The sequence below is a fragment of the Aethalodelphis obliquidens genome, unplaced genomic scaffold (genome assembly GCF_003676395.1).
Source record: "Aethalodelphis obliquidens isolate GAN/ISIS:26980383/991018 unplaced genomic scaffold, ASM367639v1 scaffold48, whole genome shotgun sequence".
In the NCBI taxonomy this organism is placed as follows: Eukaryota; Metazoa; Chordata; class Mammalia; order Artiodactyla; family Delphinidae; genus Aethalodelphis; species Aethalodelphis obliquidens.
This window is the reverse complement of record NW_020837992.1, coordinates 1922685-1941800: the sequence shown is the minus strand read 5'-3', so window position 1 is coordinate 1941800 and position 19116 is coordinate 1922685. Positions and strand designations below refer to the sequence as shown.

Sequence of the window (19116 nt, the reverse complement as noted above, 5' to 3'; positions counted from 1 at the left end):
GTGAGGGCTGCCATAGACAATAAGTGAGCGGATGGGCATGGCTATGTTCCAATAAAACTTTATTTACAAAACAGGCAGTGGGCTGGGATTGGCCTGAGGGCTGTAGGTTGCTCACCACTGGCTTACGCTTTCTCCCCTCTTTGTGGAATTCGTGAGGCTCAGACAATGCCCTGATCATTTTTGTGTCCCTAGTGTCTGGCAGGGTCCCTGGCAGGAAACATTTATGGAAAGGAAGATCCAAGTAAAGATCTCAGTCCTGCCACTTATCTTTTGTAAATTACTTGTTTTCTAAGCCTTTTTTAAAATCTCAAAAATGGAAATAAATATTCCCGCTTTGCGTGCTGCAGAGGCTCATTGTGAGAATCACATGAATAATGCATAGGAATGTGAAGCACAGTACAGATGGAAGCTGTTTCACTGTTCAAGTGACTCCACTACACACAGACCTTTATCAGGTAAACCTAAGTCCTAGAGAGGGCCTGTGATCTGCCCATCGTGCTGTCCATCTGCTGGCCGGTCTGGGGCTTAGCCACAGGCCACTCTCTGCCCTAAATCATCCTCCTACTCTGGGAGCTAAGCCCAGGGGTGAGGTTTCTCGACCACTTCTCCTCTCCCCGTCACTCCACCTGTCTTCTCCTAGATTCCAGATTCCACAGGTGCCCCTGGGCAGGTGTGAAAGAGACTGTGTGTGTGACAGATGAATGGCTTGATGGCCTCCAAGGCCTCCCTGAGATTTGAGGATGGTCTCTGGGTTAGCCATGGCCGCTGAGCCTGCACGTCCAGGGCCTGTGCTCCACAACGGGAGAGGCCACAGCAGTGAGAGGCCCGCGTACCACAAAAAAAAAAAAAAAAAAAAAAAGAATAAAGAAAGGGGAAAAGTCTGGAAGTGGTTGGGGCTCAGGGAGATCATGAGGTTGGAACCAAGTTCAGTTCGAAATGCCCAGGGTCGTGAACAAACAGCTCTGCAGGTAGTCTGAGGCTGTGCTCCCGAATTACTGCCTGGGGATACGCACACCAACAGATTAGTGCTATGAGGCCACGTGCCAGCAACTAGCTCTTAGAATAAACTAATGGAATGACGAGAATAGTACTACAAGAACCAACTAAGGAATACACTCACACATCACTGCCACAGGATATTGTGGGGGAACAGAGAGATAATAAAAGCCCGACAGAGCCAACGCAAAACTCAGCCATTCTGCATTAGATTAAAAACAAACAAACAAACACGCAGCAGGGTTTATTACTATAGGTGCCCAGAAGCAACCTGTTCAGAAATCAGAGAGAGGAGCTGAAACAAAAGAGGAAACAGAGGCACATCAAAATAAGTGAGGAAGGGCCGTGTGTGTGAGGTCTGAAAAGAGCTCGGAAGTATTCCAGACTGGGCGGGGGGGTTCCCTGTAGACAGGCAGGCAGGCCCTCTTAGCTGGAACTCAGGACTAGGATATAAGGAATTTCTCAAGTAATCTGTTCCCAGTACAAACCAAGAACAGTTGTAAATGATTTATATATAAATCTGAGTGGCTCAGGTTACTGCTATAATAATCACATTTTCCCTCACTTTCTGTTTTCTTTCTTGAAGAACGGAGAAAGAGCCAGTGTGTGTCCTCTATCACGTTTGTTTTGGCAGAAAAAACAGTCGAGGAACTGGCCTAAGAGACAATATCTACACTCTCTGTGCACCAGGCAAGCCCCCGTGACCGGACTCCCGCCCCGCTCAGCCTCCTCTCCCGCAGGTCCAGCCCAGACCTCGCACCACTCCCCAGACCGGCCAGGTGCTTTCTGGACCTTTGGCCACACTCTGCATAGGCTGGAAGTGCTAACCCCTTACCTCTCTACAAGGCCCTCAGTGGCAACCTCTCTGCGATGCTGACCCTACTTTCCCACCGAAAGTGGGCTGCAATTTCCCCTGTGCTCCCCAGCACACTCTGTTCTAGGGGTCATTTCCTCCTGCCTGTGGGAATAGTTGCTCCAACATCCATCTCCTGCATCAGACTTTGAACTTATTGAGGTCAGAGTCCATGTTTTGTCTCCCTTCGTAGTGAGACAGTACGATAAATATTCGTGGGGCCAGTGAACAGCCATCTTATCAGATATTTCCTATTACTGAGAGATATGCATCCCATCAATGAATTAGTATATTATAAACCCTTGATTAAATCACAAATGATAAAAACTGTTGTTACAGTATAAGCCTGAGTAATAAAAATAACAGCTGTGAAATCATAATAATAATATCTATTAAGCATCCCATGAAGTAGATAGATCCTGTCCCTGCTCAGCAGACACATTCATCTCCTTTTTTCCTGAAATCCTCCCCCACTCCCTCTCAGGGTTTCTGTCTGATCGCAGTCAGGCCACCGTGCTTTCTCCAACCCACAGACAGACTCTCAGAATCTTGGGATTCAGCCGCTCCAGGCACTAACTCCAGAATGGCCATCACCTCTGTTCCCAGCCTCCCAGCGTCTCATCCCGAGCGCTTCCGCTTAGCTGCCCTGGTTCTGAGGTCACCTTCAGCAGAGGGTTGCCCTGGGCACTGTGGAGGACCCTCCTCCCTGCTTCCCCTCCTACCTCGGGTCCCCTCCTCCCTTCCATGTCTCATGCCAAGGAAGGAACCATGCAACAGATGGTGACCCGAGCCCACTCACTCCCTCCACTCACAGGCATCTGAAGGCCAGAGGGGTTTCCTAGGAAACTGGAAATGCCCCCTATTAGTGATCCTCAGCCTGTCCCAAAGAGACAGAGCGCCAAGCAGGGAGAAGGAAGATAGAGGGGTCTCTGGAAGAGGATGAGACAAGACGGGGAAGCCGCAGGGGGAGCCCCCTGCCTTCCTCTTGAGAAAGCCCCAGGGAAGCTTGATATCTCACATCTCCCCTTCACCGCCCACGAAATGACCGCAGTCTCAGCATCTTTACAAAGTCTCTCTGCCCGCGCAGTCCTCCCACCTCCCCTTTATGGGGCTGTAACGGCACCAAACCCTCCCGGGCCCAAGGACTTGACAGCCTAAGAAAGCACTCACCAGCCTGCTTCTAGATCTGCCTTTCCCCGCTGCCCAGGAGGGGAGACCCCGCTTCCTCCCTGTGTGGGGTTGAACCAGTTGTCTTCTAGGATTTTCCAACAGCTAAAGACACCTTGTTATGGGATTCAAGCCCCCTCCCCCCTCCTCCCTTCTCGGGGTTGGAGGGGGGTGGTCTCCATCTGCTCGGTGGCTGTGTTTCATGCTTGGTTCCCTTGCATGGTCAGGGGGAGAGATCTGGGAGGAGTGAGGGGCTGTGTGTTTAACCATTGATAGGGTTCCGCTTGGTGGCAGGGGCACCAGCAGGTCCGGCCCCTCCTCTCCCTGCCTGGGCTAAGTTCACAGAGGCTGTCAGGGTCTCAGCAGGAGTGCAGGGTGGGGGAACAGCAGTATCAGGTGGCCCTGATTCCCGCCGGGAGGGGGTGGAGGGGGACACCTGGGTTTAGGATTAAGGATTTGGCTGAAAACAGCTGTTTCTTGCTCAACACCCAGAACTAATCTATAGGTTGAAACCTGAACCACTGGGCTATTTATTAAGTTGGGGGTGAGGGAAGGAGGGGTCAGGAAAGAAGAAAGGGGGAAGGGACCTTTTCCTCGAGGTGCCCACCATAAATATCTAGTGAATTTCTCGTGTTCACTGCAGGCTCTCTGGGGCACAAAGCACTTGCGGGGCACCTTGGTGTGCAAAAGCCACCAGGCAGCCAGGCTCCACACGAAGGCTGCGCCCACCAGGAAAGTGCCCCCCTTCTAGGGGGAAAGGCACAGGCACCTCACTGTGCGGGCAGAGCTGGGCGAGTCACTAAGTCAATAGAGCTTGGACGTAAGAGACCTGCTGCATACTTTTCATAACTGATTTCTGTGGATCTACGACAAATCTTTTAACCATCTGCTTATAGTGGACCTTTAGATTATTTTTCTTTATTTTTTCTCCATCACCACAATGCTACAATGAACACCCTTGTACATACAACCCGATATATGGAAGACGTGGGGTTGCTGCCTTATCCTGTTTCTTTGACCCCAGGCCAACTGGAGCCTGACACATCTTAGCCTGGCATAGCAAGACAGCCCAAAGTATCCAGGCAGCTGGGTCCACAGCCCAGCCCTGGACAGCCGACCGCACAGGCCGGCAGTTGCTGGGCACACTGGGAGGGATATCGCCGGTGCTTTCTGAAGCCAGCTTTCTGAAGTTCTTTGGGGCTGTCCATTTTCTCCTCATTATTATTGCTTATTCGTTCATCCTCCAAGAGGCAGGACTGGGAAACACACATGGAATGGAAAAGACTCTCAAATGTAGTCAGTATAGCTGCCTGTTAGCTGATGTGACACGCTGTGCAGTGTCACACAGTGTCACACAGCGGGGCTGCCTTCAATAAGGTTTGTGGATATCTGTGAATTTCCCTTATTCCGGCTCCACTCACTGCCCCTGCTCGGGGTTAACTGAGCTCTGACCAGTTTTCTTATAGAGATTAGCAGGTAAAGCAAATTGCAAAGGGAACAAAAGTTAACATGTAGGGTATGCAGACAGCCTCCACCTTGGAGACATCAGCTAAAGACACAGGTAACAACCTTCCCTCGGTGGGGGGAGAAATTCTGCCACCTCCAAGAAGGAGAAGAAGAGCCCCCACCTCTCTACAACTTAAGAACCAACTTCACACTCATCTCCCTGTTTTCTACCCTCAGGGAGGAAGTTTCACAGCAATTAGACACACATCTTCTTCACAGCTGGAGGGAGAAGAGAGAGGGCTGTGAAGCTCTCCACCCACCTCCAAGTGGGGGAGAAGACACCTGGGATAGCAGAGCCAGCTCCCCTGGGCCTGTTAGTAAAGGGAAATTGCTCTGACGAAGGCTGGAGGGGGAAGTAAGCATAATCCTATGTGTCCAAGGTACAGCCCAATATTTGGGAAGGGTAAGAAGGAGGGACCTGAGTGGGAGAGAAGGTAGAGACTGAAGGTAGAAGGCCTGAAAGGGAGGCTTGGATTTAGTATGAGAAGACCTAGGGTTCCTCAAAACATGAAACACAGAATTACCACATGACCCAGCAATCCACTCCTGGGTATATACCAAAGAGAACTAAAAATGTATGTCCACATCAGAACTTAAACATGAATGTTCACAGTAGCATAACTGATCATAGCCAAAAAGTTGAAACAACCTAAATGTCCATCAACTGATGATGCATAAGTAAAATGTGGTGTATCTATATATAAAGGAATATTATTCAGCCATAAAAAGGGAATGACATATGGACACATGCTACAACATGGATGAACCTTGAAAACATCATGCTAAGTAAAAGAAGCCAGACACAAAAGACCACATATTGTACCATTCCGTTTATACGAAATGTCTGGAATAGGCAAATCTACAGAGGTGGGAAATAGATTAGTGATTGCCTAAGGCTAGAGGAAGACCAGGGTCGGGGGTAGGAAGAGGAGTGACTGATAATGGGTATGGGTTTTTGTGGTGGAAGTGGAAGGTAATTAAAATGTTCTAAAATTAATTATGGTGATTGGTGCCCAACTTGGTGAATATATTAAAAATCAAAGCATTGTATACTTTACTTTTTTTTCAAATTTATTTTTTATTGAAGTATAGTTGATTAATGAGTTGTATACTTTATATAGGTGAATTGTATGGTATGTGAATTATATCTCAATAAAGCTGTTATTTAAAATATCAATGAGAAAAAAGAATTAATTACATAAGAACTTGGAAGATTTTGTAAGAAAACTGTGATACTTCAAAAAGGGAAATGAATGATTACATTTATAAATGCAGTTTCAAATGTTCAAAGGAATTTAACTAAGTTTATTAATGGAATCAAACAAGTGATTGTTAAAATTTATGAGATTTATGAAGAGAATTGTTAAAATTTGTCAGTTGACATGAAAAGTTGAAGAAAAATTAGGTTTGGGGATTCCTAACTTTAACATATTGAACATTGATTTTTTAAAAAAGACCTAGGGCTAAGTTCCTGGATGCCACCCAGAACAAGTCACTGTTTGTCTAGTCCCTATCTCCACAGTAAACTGCAAAACGCTGTACAAAGGGAATGCTGCAGAAAGAACAGCCTGAAAGCTCAATCTCTGTCCTGGTGGCTTTCCTGAAGAGTGATAGCTGTACAAACCCCTATAGCCAACTTTCTTTCAAACCCCAGCTCCTCATTCGAGTCACTGACCAATGCGTTCCCAGGCTCCCTGAGTGGGGTGTCCATTTGGAGTCGGGGCCTCTGTCCATCTGAGGAGCTACCATCTGGACCCATCTGCTCAAACGTCACTCACGTTAAGCTGCTTACTCCACCCTCTATTTGTGGGATTCCAAGCCTAGTTTCAACAGACCAGGGTTCTAAAGCCATTTGAAAACCATAGGATGAGCTCAAGCAGGAAAAATAAAAAGGGGCGGGGGGTGGGGCAAGATTATTGAAGAAGCTTGGGTTGAGGGAAAGAGAGATGACCTCCAGCCCCTTAACTGGACCGTGAGCTTCTTGAGAGTGCGGGCAGTGGCTTCCACCTTTTTCCTGTGTTCTTCATAGAAGCGAGCACCAGCTCAAGGCAGAACAGGGCTAGCTAAGAAGATGCAGACCAGGGGAAACACACCAGACATGGATTCTGAGACGCAGCTTCGAGAGTAAGTGACGTAGTATAATCCCTCTGGCGCATGGAAGGGGCATGGACTCGCGAGCCACGCACCTTTGTTTCAATCCCACCTCAGCCATTGACCTGCTGCGTGGTCTTCAGCAATTTGTTTACTCTCTCTCTTAGAGCCTCAGTTTTCTTGTCTTTGAACGGGATAATACACTTACTTATTATAAGATTATTGTGATGATTATTAACTGAGTTGATTTAATTCATTTTAAATGAATTAATGGACTAACGTTTATGTATAGCATCTAACACAAGGCCTGGCCCAAACTAAGCATTCAAAAACTATTGGTCATTTCCCCTTCCCGACAAGTTACAGCTGGTGCAATGCTTTGCTACATGACTTTGGACAAGCTGGACTTTCGAACCTACAGATCTATTTTGTAGATGTACAAAGTACACAATGCCTGTGCTAATAACCATACGTTAGCTCTGTGGCCAAGGAGTTATTATTCACTCTTAGAGCCGACATACGGTTATCTGCACAAGTGTTGTCTACTGTGGACCAGAGAGCAGGGAGGTTCCTGCAAGATTCCAGACCAGCCAAAGCAGCTCTGCGCTGCCCTCTCTCCTGCCTTTACCCTGGCCTCCTTACCAAAGTGCTTCAAACTCCTGGAGACCACCCTGCACGGCCCCAATCCTGCCCTTGTTCGTGCCAGCTTCTTCCACCAGTGGTCCATGACCTATGACATCAACTGCACCAGACTCGAGTCAACCTCAATGGAGCCAGGTCAGTTCTTCTGAGGCTTCCATCCTGCTGCCAATATTGGTCTAGCTGCTGATATTCCAAGGATTGCACAACCCCGGTGGCATTTTTAAGATTCCTGTGTGACATGATAAGGAGGCACAGGGAGGAAAGGACTAAGACAGCAGGAGGGTGCAGCATCTGTTCTTCCTCTCTCTCCAGCCCTCTGCATTCACATCCAACACAGACATCGGTCTGGATCCAAATGCCATCCTGGCAGGCTTCTACAGGCTGGAGGAGATGTGAAAATACAGGCGCGTGGAGGAGAGGAGGTGGAACAGACAGGGGAAGGTTGTTTCCTGCATTATAAGATGCATTTGTCTAGAAGTCTGGTGCAAAGTGCTGGCTATTATGCTCACACCAAAGACACCATTGGCTCCAGCGGTGTAGGGAAAAGCTTGGTGTTAATGCCCCGAGTGAGCGCATACACCTGCTTGTAGAAAGCCCTCCCTTTGCTATAGTCTATAAACCTCCCATTAGAAACGGAAACTCACAGGGTGACATGCTGTCTCAAACCCAACAGCCCAGCCTCCAGTAAAAAGGTGGGTTTAGTAGGGCAGCAAGGAAGGCTGAGAGGGGTGTAGAAGCGATTGCATCACCTCAGCAGAAACGAGGTAGATAGCACACGCGATTGAGGGGAATAGCTTTCACTGCTGCCAGCTGTGGCTCCACACCTAGCCCTGCAGATCTCAGCACCCAGGAGAAGGTGGCTAAGCATGGATGCTGCCTCAGGGGCCCGGAATTGGTCCTGGGGCAGGGAGTGCGGAGGCAAAACAGTTCCTAATGCAGTTCCACGGCCCTTCCCCAATCATCCCACAGTGGTGTGTCCTGAGCCCACGTTGGCCACAGCAGCCTGTTGTAATGTTTCTGGAGAGAGAAGGCCCAGCTTCTTACCAACAGGCAGAGGGGCCGAGGAGTGTGAGTGCCATTAACCAAATGACTCCATTTGAGAAACTGAAGGCCTGGGGGAGCTGGGTGGTTCTTCTGCCTTGCATCAGAGGGCAGGTGTCTGCTCTGAGTGCCTGGCGAGGCCCAGGGGCTGAAGCACTGGGGCAGGGGAGACACCGGATGGGAGAGATTGGTCTGTGTGGGAAGGTGCCTCACACTGGGGCTGCAGGAGGAGGGGGGAGGGAGGAGACCTGTGCTGGGGAGCAGATGCCTGGGGCCGCTCCAGATGGCAGTGGCCCAGAACAAAAGGAGAAGAGCCAGAGGGAAGGAGGACAGAGAAACAGAGGACTTGCTCCTCTGAGGCTTCCCAAGTGGAGAGACAAAATCAGATTCTTACCTGGAACCTGGCTGGAGGCTTGCTCAGAAACATCTATGCAGCCCCAAACCACCCTGAAAAAACCCTGCAACCCCGAGCCCAAATGGCCAACCGTGTGGGTCCCAGAGCTGGAGAACTGCTGGGATTCGAATTCAGCTGCTGCCGCTTTCTCAGCTCTGGTGCTCTGAGCATGTTCCTCCACCTTTCTGTATTTACGTCACCAGTAAAATGTGGGTAACAATGGGCCCTATTTCATAGGGTTACTGTGAGGAGGATTAAATGGAAAATGCACAGCGTTGGCGGCTGGGGAGTCCTCCAGTGCTGATTCTGGCAAGGATGGCTGTTACCACCTCTAAAGAACCGGCTCAGACCCCCGCAGAGCTTAGTGGTCCTCACGTGGCCATATGTGTGCGCTCTTTTCTTCTTCTGTTAAAAGTTTCCCTGTATGTCTTAAGGTCCTCTGATCCTTTGACTTCCTGAAGGTGTGGGTGCCTCAGACTGGAGGAGGCAGTGTGGTGTCCCAGCAAGAAAAACGGCCCACAATTCAGGACATCTGAGTTCTTTCGTTTTTTAAAAAATTTATTTATTTTTGGCTGTGTTGGGTCTTTGTTGCTGTGCGCAGGCTTTCTCTAGTTGCGGCGAGCAGGGGCTACTCTTCGTTGCGGTGCGCGGGCTTCTCATTGCGGTGGCTTCTCTTGTTGCGGAGCACGGGCTCCAGGCGCACGGGCTTCAGTAGTTGTAGCACATAGGCTCAGTAGTTGTGGCTCGTGGGCTCTGGAGCACAGGCTCAGTAGTTGTGGTGCACGGGCTTAGTTGCTCCGCGGCATGTGGGATCTTCCCGGACCAGGGCTCAAACCCGAGTCTTCTGCATTGGCAGGCGGATTCTTAACCACTGCGCCACCAGGGAAGCCCCAGGACATCTGAGTTCTAATATGAGTTCTGTTGCTGTTCGTTTTGTGGACGTTGGAGAAGTAACTTCTTGAGCCTCACTGTATTCATCAATCAAATGCGAATGATGACGCCAGCCTTGCCCACATCACAGAATTGTCGTGAAAGTCAAATGACACAACTAATGTAAATGAATGCACTGTAGAACTATAGTGAACCAATATTAGGTTCCGATTTTTGGGCTCGTGGATTAGACTGGAAGGGTCCAGAGGTGCAAAGCCTGGATAGGTTTGCTCTGCACCAGGCAGGATGCAGCAGGTGTGACTCTGGCTGCCACTCAGATGTGCTGCTGGGTAGTGACATTGCTATCATCAGAGAAGGTCGGGGGGCTCCCAGGTTCCTTAGGCAGGGATCTGGTTAGGCAACCCAGAGTGTGTGTGCCCAGGGAGGAGTGTGGAGGGGCCTTAGGAGGGGGAGCAGAGATAGAAAGTAAGGTGGGTTCATGAAAAAGTGCCAAGAGAGGGGCCACGGTGACCACAAAGCTGGACTAACCCCTGATTCTGGCACAAACCTGGGGATCTGTTCCCATGCTGTTTTACATATATTTACAGGCCCATTATAATAACCTGTACACTATTTTTGCAATCAGAGTCCTCCAAATACAAACCAAAAGAATGGTGCCCCACCCCCTGCCCCACTACTGCCAGTATGTTAAAGTTCAACACTTAGTAACAGGTGAAAAAGTCCTGTGGTCAGATGGATTTCCCTGGTGGTCCCCGAAACCTGACACTGTTCTAAGGCAAGTCGCAGACCTAAGAGAACCCACACAGAAACTACCTTCATAAAACAAGTATATCTGAGCCGCTGTTGATATGACAAATAATTTCATTTACTGAATACCTAGTATAAGCCAGGCACAGTGCAGGGTTCTTTATGTGTTTAATCTTTACAAGATGTTCATTATTATCCCTACTGTATAAACCTAGAGTGGTTTGAAACTTTCCTACAGTCACAAAGCAAGGACAGCCAGAATCCATGTCATCAGCGTATTCTGTTCCTACCTTTCAACTCCCTCCCTGCCTGCATCCTCCCAGCCTAAATCTCCAACTCTTTCAGGGAGAACAGAAGCCATCTGAAAAGGGAGTTGGAGCAATGAGGCTGAGATGCCCACACTCAAGAACAGGGAAACCTTTCTCTGTTCGGGCCTCCAGGTCAGACTCTGCCAGCCCAGAAGCCTCCAGGCTGCTAGCGTGTGATTCAATGCCAATTACTCCTTGGTTAAATTTGTAGCCCTTATTGCTTGCATGTACTCCCCTGCCATCCCTGCCTTGAGACTAAGACAGGAGTTGCTGGGAGCAGCAGGAAATTTTACCCCAGAATGGAACAATGCAGACCCTGGACACAGGGTGTGGCTTCAGTGATGTCAGCTTCAGCTGTTTACGGTGCCCTGGACAGCTGTCCATCTGCCAGGGCTCACTGCTCCGCCCAGAGGAGGGGTTCTCAGACCGCCCCCCATATGCTGGGGCTGTCACTCAGGAGGCTCCCAGGTTGTGGAGGCCAGGCTAAGGGGGAGTGAGGGCCACAAACACAGCTGTTTCCCAATTTTTCAATTGAACAGTCGGGACAATGGCAGGGCTAATGCCGGCTCACTGCATCTGCTGGAGAAAAAGGAACAAATGTTTCCCCAAAGTCAGCCTGTGGCCTAGGAGAGCCTTGAGGTCTGGCTCTGTGGCCAACTCTGGGGAGAAGGAAGGAGATGTCCCCTCAGAAAATTCCGGGGCCTGTAACGTCTCTCATCAAAGAGAAGGGGCAGGAGGTGAGAATTTCTTCCCACCCTACCCCTGAGACACGGGGCCCAGGCCCAGGCCCAAGCCCCACTCACCGTCTCTGCCTCATTCAGCCTCCTTCCTGTAACACCAGAGGGGCCTCCCTTCCAGTCTGCAGCGGGAAGGAACACTCCAGCGTCCCAAATTGCACATAAGTCAATCAACCTGTCACAAAGCAAGCACAAAGAAGAACCCCAGGGTCACTTTAGGAGAGGAAAAGAAAAGCCTTTGTGCTTTGCAGCTTGTTCATTCACTGGGAAATTACATCGTTGTCCACACCCATTTGGGCAGTTTTACATAGCATAACAGCATCTTTGTTCACAAAAATTCAAAGCACTCTGCAAGAAATGGGACCGATTCTGCAAGGTGCCTCAGCATGCTGGACTCTGGGAAGCGGGGATCATCTCTCTCTTCATAAGATCATTATTGTGGCCTGACATCATAATCGAATTGCTGAATCCCTAATCACCTGAAGGAGTTAAGCCACTCCTCAAAGAATCTCTCCTACACCCAAGGGAGAATTTACCCATAATTATCTCATTAATTGTTTTACTTAGGAGAACTATTATGTTTTTCTTCCCCATCTACAGATAATCAAACCAAGTTCACCATAAATAAATTACCCATTAAAAGGAGATCTAATTTTAGTGTTAGGAGACATGGGTTTTAGGTCCTAGCTTGTTTTATCATTTTGCGTAGATCATGTCCCTACATGTGACTCATTTTCTTCATCTGTTAAATGGGGAGAAGGTACAGGACAGTGGGTCAGACCACTAGACTATGAGGTGGCATTTCAAGAGTTCAAGTCCCAGGTCTGGTCCTTTGCGGCAATCATTTAGCCTTTCTCACTACAGATAACGTATCTCACTTAATCATTTGCTTTAACGTTAAAACGTGTCTGCAGAAAATGGTCACATCCACCTTTGTAGAGGGGAATGAGGCAATATCTATCAAAATAAGTATGCATTTACTCTTTGTCCCAGTAGCCTCAGTTCTAGGAATCTTTTTGAAATATATCTTATGTGATGCCCAAGTTCTGACCTACAGGATTATTGTCAAGTGAAAAGAAACACGACAGGAAAAAGTGTGCTTAATATGCTACCATTTATTTAAGAAAGGGAGAATGAATGCAAAGATATATATGTATTTGCTTATATTCTGCAAAGACAATAAAAGGATAAAGCATAAAGTAAAATTTAAAGGACTTATAGGGAAGGGGAGGAATGAGGTGGAGGGAACAGGGATATTGAATATACCTTGTTTTGTGGATTTGCTTTGGAACATGTAAATATTTGACATAATTATAAGCAACAATATTTTTGAAAGAAATCCCTAAAATGAAAGTGTAGCAAATGAGTCTGTATGTCCAGCTGGTTGGCATAACTACACATAGAGAAATTAAAACACAGTAATTTGACTCTAAATCCTTGGAGGGATATATCCTAAGAATAAAAAGAACTGCCTCATTCCCCCCACCCCAAAATCCTAAACTGTTTTCAATAATCATATTATTGATGAAGTTATGGTATTATTATTGTTGTTGTTATTCTGAGACTTTTGTATGTGTATTGTGGGATAAACCAAATGAGTAATAATATTTATATTAGTGAAAAACAAGGGTTTCCTACTGCAAGAAGATACAAATGTAAGCTCGATGAGATCAGGTTAAAATTTTGTAGCCCTGATTGTGAACTGAGAGTATCAGGATGAACTCCATGTGTTTTATGTTACATCCATCCATACACACACACACACACACACACACACACACACACACACACACACACAAAATACCTAGCAAGGCCTAGAAACAAGGATCATCCTGGAAGGAATGAGTACCCCCTAGCAATCAGATTATGAACTCTATATACCATCCCCCACAAAGAAATCAGGCTTCCTTGGAGAAGGGTCTGAAGCAGCAAATATATAAGATGAGCCTAGAGCATCTTGTTACACCATAAAAGCAAACAAAACGTCAAAGATTACTAGAGTTGGGGGGACCTTCAAGATGGCAGAGGAATAAGATGTGGAGATCACCTTCCTGCCCACAAATACATCAAAAATACACCTCCATGTGGAACAACTCCTACAGAACACCTGCTGACCTCAGACTTCCCAAAAGATGCCTGAGGGCGACCTATACACAGAGGTGGGGCGCAAACCAAAGCTGAACCCTGGGGACTGTGCGAACAAAGAAAAGAAAGGGAAATTTCTCTGTGCAGCCTCAGGAGCAGCGGATTAAACCCCACAATCAACTTGATGTACCCTGCATCTGTGGAATACCTGAAGAGACAATGAATGTTCCCAAAATTGAAGCAGTGGACTTTAGGAGCAACTGTAGACTTGGGGTTTGCTGTCTGCGACTGATTCGTTTCTGATATTTATGTTTACCTTAGTTTAGTTTTTAGCGCTTGTTATCATTGGTGGATTTGTTTATTGGTTTGGTTGCTCTTTTCTTTTAAAACCATTATTATTATTTTATGTTAATAATTTTTTAAAAATTTTTTTTCTTCTGAGCTGTGTGGCTGACAGGCTCTTGGTGCTCAGCCTGGTGTCAGGCCTGAGCCTTTGAGGTAGGAAAGCCAAGTTCATGACACTGGACCACCAGAGACCTCCCGGCCCCATGTAATATCAATCAGCGAAAGCTCTCCCAGAGACCTCTGTCTCAATGCTAAGACCCAGTTCCACCCAATGGCTAGCAAGCTCCAGGGCTGGATGCCCCATGCCAAACAACTAGTAAGACAGGAACACAACTCCACCCATCAGCAGATAGGCTGCCTAAAATCATAAGAAGTTCACAGACACCCCAAAACACACCACCAGACGTGGCCCTGCCCACCAGAGAGACAAGATCCAGCCCCACCCACCAGAACACAGGCACAAGTCCCCTCCACCAGGAAGCCTATACAAGGCACTGAACCACCCTCACCTACTGGGGGCAGATACCAAAAACAATGGGAACTACGAACCTGCAGCCTGCAAAAAGGAGACCTCAAACACAGTAAGTTAAACAAAATGAGAAGACAGAGAAATACACAGCAGATGAAGGAGCAAGGTCAAAACCCACCAGACCAAACAAATGAAGAGGAAACAGGCAGTCTACCTGAAAAAGAATTCAGAGTAATGATAGTAAAGATGATCCAAAAACTTGGAAATAGAATGGAGGAAATACAAGAAACGTTTAACAAGGACCTAGAAGAATAAAGAGCAAACAAACAATGATGAACAACACAATAAATGAAATTTAAAATTCTCTAGAAGGAATCAGTAGCAGAATAACTGAGGCAGAAGAATGGATAAGTGACCTGGAAGATAAAATAGTGGAAATAACTACTGCAGAGCAGAATAAAGAAAAAAGAATGTAAAGAATTGAGGACAGTCTCAGGGACCTCTGGGACAACATTAAATACACCAACATTCGAATTATAGGGGTCCCAGAAGAAGAAGAAGAAAAAAAGGGACTGAGAAAATATTTGAAGAGATTATAGTTGAAAACTTCCCAAACATGGGAAAGGAAATAGTCAATCAAGTCCACGAAGTGCAGAGAGTCCCATACAGGATAAATCCAAGGAGAAACATGCCAAGACACATATTAATCAAACTATCAAAAATTAAATGCAAAGAGAAAATATTAAAAGCAGCAAGAGAAAAGCAACAAATAACAAACAAGGGAATCCCCGTAAGGTTAACAGCTGATCTTTCAGCAGAAACTCTGCAAGCCAGAAGGGAGTGGCAGGACATATTTAAAGTGATGAAAGGGAAAACCTACAACCAAGATTACTCTACCCAGCAAGGATCTCATTCAGTTTTGATGGAGAAGTTAAAACCTTTACAGACAAGCAAAAGTTAAGAGAATTCAGCACTACCAAACCAGCTTTACAACAAATGCTAAGGGAACTTATCTAGGCAGGAAACACAGGAGGAGGAAAAGACCTACAAAAACAAACCCAAAACAATTAAGAAAATGGTAATAGGAACATACATATTGATAATTACCTTAAATGTAAATGGATTAAATGCTCCAACGAAAAGACACAGACTGGCTGAATGGATACAAAAACAAGACCCATATATATGCTGTCTACAAGAAACCCATTTCAGACTTAGGGACACATACAGACTGAAAGTGAGGGGATGGAAAAAGATATTCCTTGCAAATAGGAATCAAAAGAAAGCTGGAGTAGCAATTCTTATATCAGACAAAATAGACTTTAAAATAAAGACTATTACAAGAGATAAAGAAGGACACTACATAGTGATCAAGGGATCAATCCAAGAAGAAGATATAACAATTGTGAATATTTATGCACCCAACATAGGAGCACCTCAATACATAAGGCAAATGCTAACAGCCATAAAAGGGGGGAATCAACAGTAACACAATAATAGTGGGGGACTTTAACATCCCACTTTCACCAATGGACAGATCATCCAAAATGAAAATAAATAAGGAAACACAAGCTTTAAATGATACATTAGACAAGATGGACTTAATTGATATTCATAGGACATTCCATCCAAAAACAACAGAATATACTTTCCTTTCAAGTGCTCATGGAACATTCTCCAGAATAGATCATATCTTGGGTCATAAATCAAGCCTTGGTAAATTTAAGAAAATTGAAATCATATCAAGTATCTTTTCCGACCACAACACTATGAGACTAGATATTAATTACAGGGAAAAAAACTGTAAAAAATACAAACACTTGGATGCTAAACAATACACTACTAAATAACCAAGAGATCACTGAAGAAATCAAAGAGGAAATCAAAAAATATCTAGAAACAAATGACAATGAAAACACGATGACCCAAAACCTATGGGATGCAGCAAAAGCAGTTCTAAGAGGGAAGTTTATAGCAATACAATCCTACCTCAAGAAACAAGAAACATCTCAAATAAACAACCTAACCTTACACCTAAAGCAATTAGAGAAAGAAGAATAACAACAACAACAACAACAAAAACCCAAAGTTAGCAGAAGGAAAGAAATCATAAAGATCAGGTCAGAAATAAATGAAAAAGAAATGAAGGAAACAATAGCAAAGATCAATAAAACTAAAAGCTGGTTCTTTGAGAAGATAAACAAAATGGATAAACCATTAGCCAAACTCATCAGGAAAAGAAGGGAGAAGACTCAAATCAACAGAATTAGAAATGAAAAAGGAGAAGTAATAGCTGACACTGCAGAAACGAAAAGGATCATGAGAGATTACTACAAGCAACTATATGCCAATAAAATGGACAACCTGGAAGAAATGGACGAATTTGAAGCACAACCTTCCGAGAATGAACCAGGAAGAAACAGAAAATATAAACAGACCAATCACAAGCACTGAAATTGAAACTGTGATTAAAAATCTTCCAACAGACAAATACCATATGCTAACACATATATATGGAATTTAAGGGGAAAAAATGTCATGAAGAACCTAGGGGTAAGACAGGAATAAAGACACAGACCTACTGGAGAACGGACTTGAGGATATGGGGAGGGGGAAGGGTGAGCTGTGACAAAGCGAGAGAGAGGCACGGACATATATACACTACCAAACGTAAGGTAGATAGCTAGTGGGAAGCAGCCCACAGGGAGATCAGCTCGGTGCTTTGTGACCGCCTGGAGGGGTGGGACAGGGAGGGTGGGAGGGAGGGAGATGCAAGAGGGAAGAGATATGGGAACATACGTATATGTATAACTGATTCACTTTGTTATAAAGCAGAAACTAACACACCATTGTAAAGCAATTATACCCCAATAAAGATGTTAAAAAAAAAAAAAATCTTCCAACAAACAAAAGCCTAGGACCAGATGCCTTCACAGGCGAATTCTATCAAACATTTAGAGAAGACCTAACACCTATCCTCGAACTCTTCCAAAATATAGCAGAGGGAGGAACACTCCCAAACTCGTTTTACAAGGCCACCATCACCCTGATACCAAAACCAGACAAAGATGCCACAAAAAAAGAAAACTACAGGCCAATATCACTGATGAACATAGATGCAAAAATCCTCAACAAAATATTAGCAAACAGAATCCAACAGCACATTAAAAGGATCATACACCACGATCAAGTGGGGTTTATCCCAGGAATGCAAGGATTGTTCAATATATGCAAATCAATCCATGTGATACACCATATTAACAAACTGAAGGAGAAAAACCATATGATCATCTCAGTAGATTCAGAAAAAGCTTTCAACAAAATTCAACACCCATTTATGATAAAAACTCTCCAGAAGGTAGGCACTGAGGGAACCTACCTCAACATAATAAAGGCCACATATGACAAACCCACAGCCAACACTGTTCTCAATGGTGAAAAACCGAAACCATTTCCTCTAAGATCAGGAACAAGCAAGGTTGCCCACTCTCACCACTATTATTTAACATAGTTTTGGAAGTTTTAGCCACAGAAATCAGAGAAGAAAAAGAAATAAAAGGAATCCAAATCAGAAAAGAAGTAAAACTGTCACTGTTTGCAGATGACATGATACTATACATACAGAATCCTAAAGATACTACCAGAAAACTACTAGAGTTAATCAATGAATTTGGTAAAGTAGCAGGATACAAAATTAATGCACAGAAATCTCTTGCACTCCTATACACTAACGATGAAAAATCTGAAAGAAAAATTAAGGAAACACTCCTATTTTCCATCGCAACAAAAAGAATAAAATACCTAGGGATAAACCTACCCAAGGAGACAAAAGACCTGTATGCAGAAAACTGTAAGACACAGATGAAAGAAATTAAAGACGATACAAACAGATGGAGAGATATACCACGTTCTTGGATTGGAAGAATCAACATTGTGAAAATCATTATACTACCCAAAGCAACATACAGATTCATTGCAACCCCTATCAATTACCAATGGCATTCTTCACAGAACTAGAACAAAAAATTTCACAATTTGTATGGAAACACAAAAGACCCCGAATAGCCAAAGCAATCTTGAGAAAGAAAAACAGAGCTGGAGGAATCAGGCTCCCTGACTTCAGATTAGGGGAACCTAGGGACAGGAGAGGAATAAAGACGTAGACGTAGAGAATGGACTTGAGGACACGGGGAGGTGGAAGGGTAATCTGGGACGTAGTGAGAGAGTAGCACTGACATATATACACTACCAAATGTAAATTAGATAGCTAGTGGGAAGCAGCTGCATAGCACAGGGAGATCAGCTTGGTGCTCTGTGACCACCTAGAGGGGTGGGATAGGTAGGGTGGGAGGGAGACGTAAGAGGGAGGGGATATGGGGATATATGTATACATATAGCTAATTCACTTTGTTATACAGCAGAAAGTAACACAACATTGTAAAGCAACTATACTCCAATAAAGATGTTAAAAAAAAGAAAAAAAAGATTACTAGAGTTATGCCAAAAGGACTTAGAAGCTACCCAGCATAAGGTGTCCCTGGTCAAGTTGAGCATTAAAAAGGATCATGACTACAATAGGTTGTAACATAACAAATGTGTTTAAACATTTAAATCTTATAAATCGCTAATAATATTCTTTAAAAGCCCAAATAACCTGTGAGTCACCTTTTAGGGATGTTAGGAATACACTTTATTATTTTAAAATCTGGTCAATAAAGCAAAAGAGGGAGGAGTGGGTAGAGGTATCGTGAGACAAGACTGGCCTTGTACTGATCATTGTTGAAGAGAGTGAAAGATACATCAGGTTCATTACATTATTCTCTCTTCTTTGTAACACATTTTCA

At 45.1% G+C, this 19116-nt stretch overlaps 1 protein-coding gene across 6 annotated transcripts in view; it reads right to left on the bottom strand.

Moving 5' to 3' along the window:
* The window catches only part of NFASC (neurofascin), a 191578-nt gene that overhangs the window by 88274 nt on the left and 84188 nt on the right, over positions 1-19116 (bottom strand). For all 6 annotated transcript variants that reach the window (XM_027082734.1, XM_027082729.1, XM_027082731.1 and 3 more), the window contains exon 2: positions 11440-11548. The gene's annotated coding sequence lies outside the window, so the exon portion shown is untranslated. The remainder of the gene's footprint in view (positions 1-11439; positions 11549-19116) is intronic.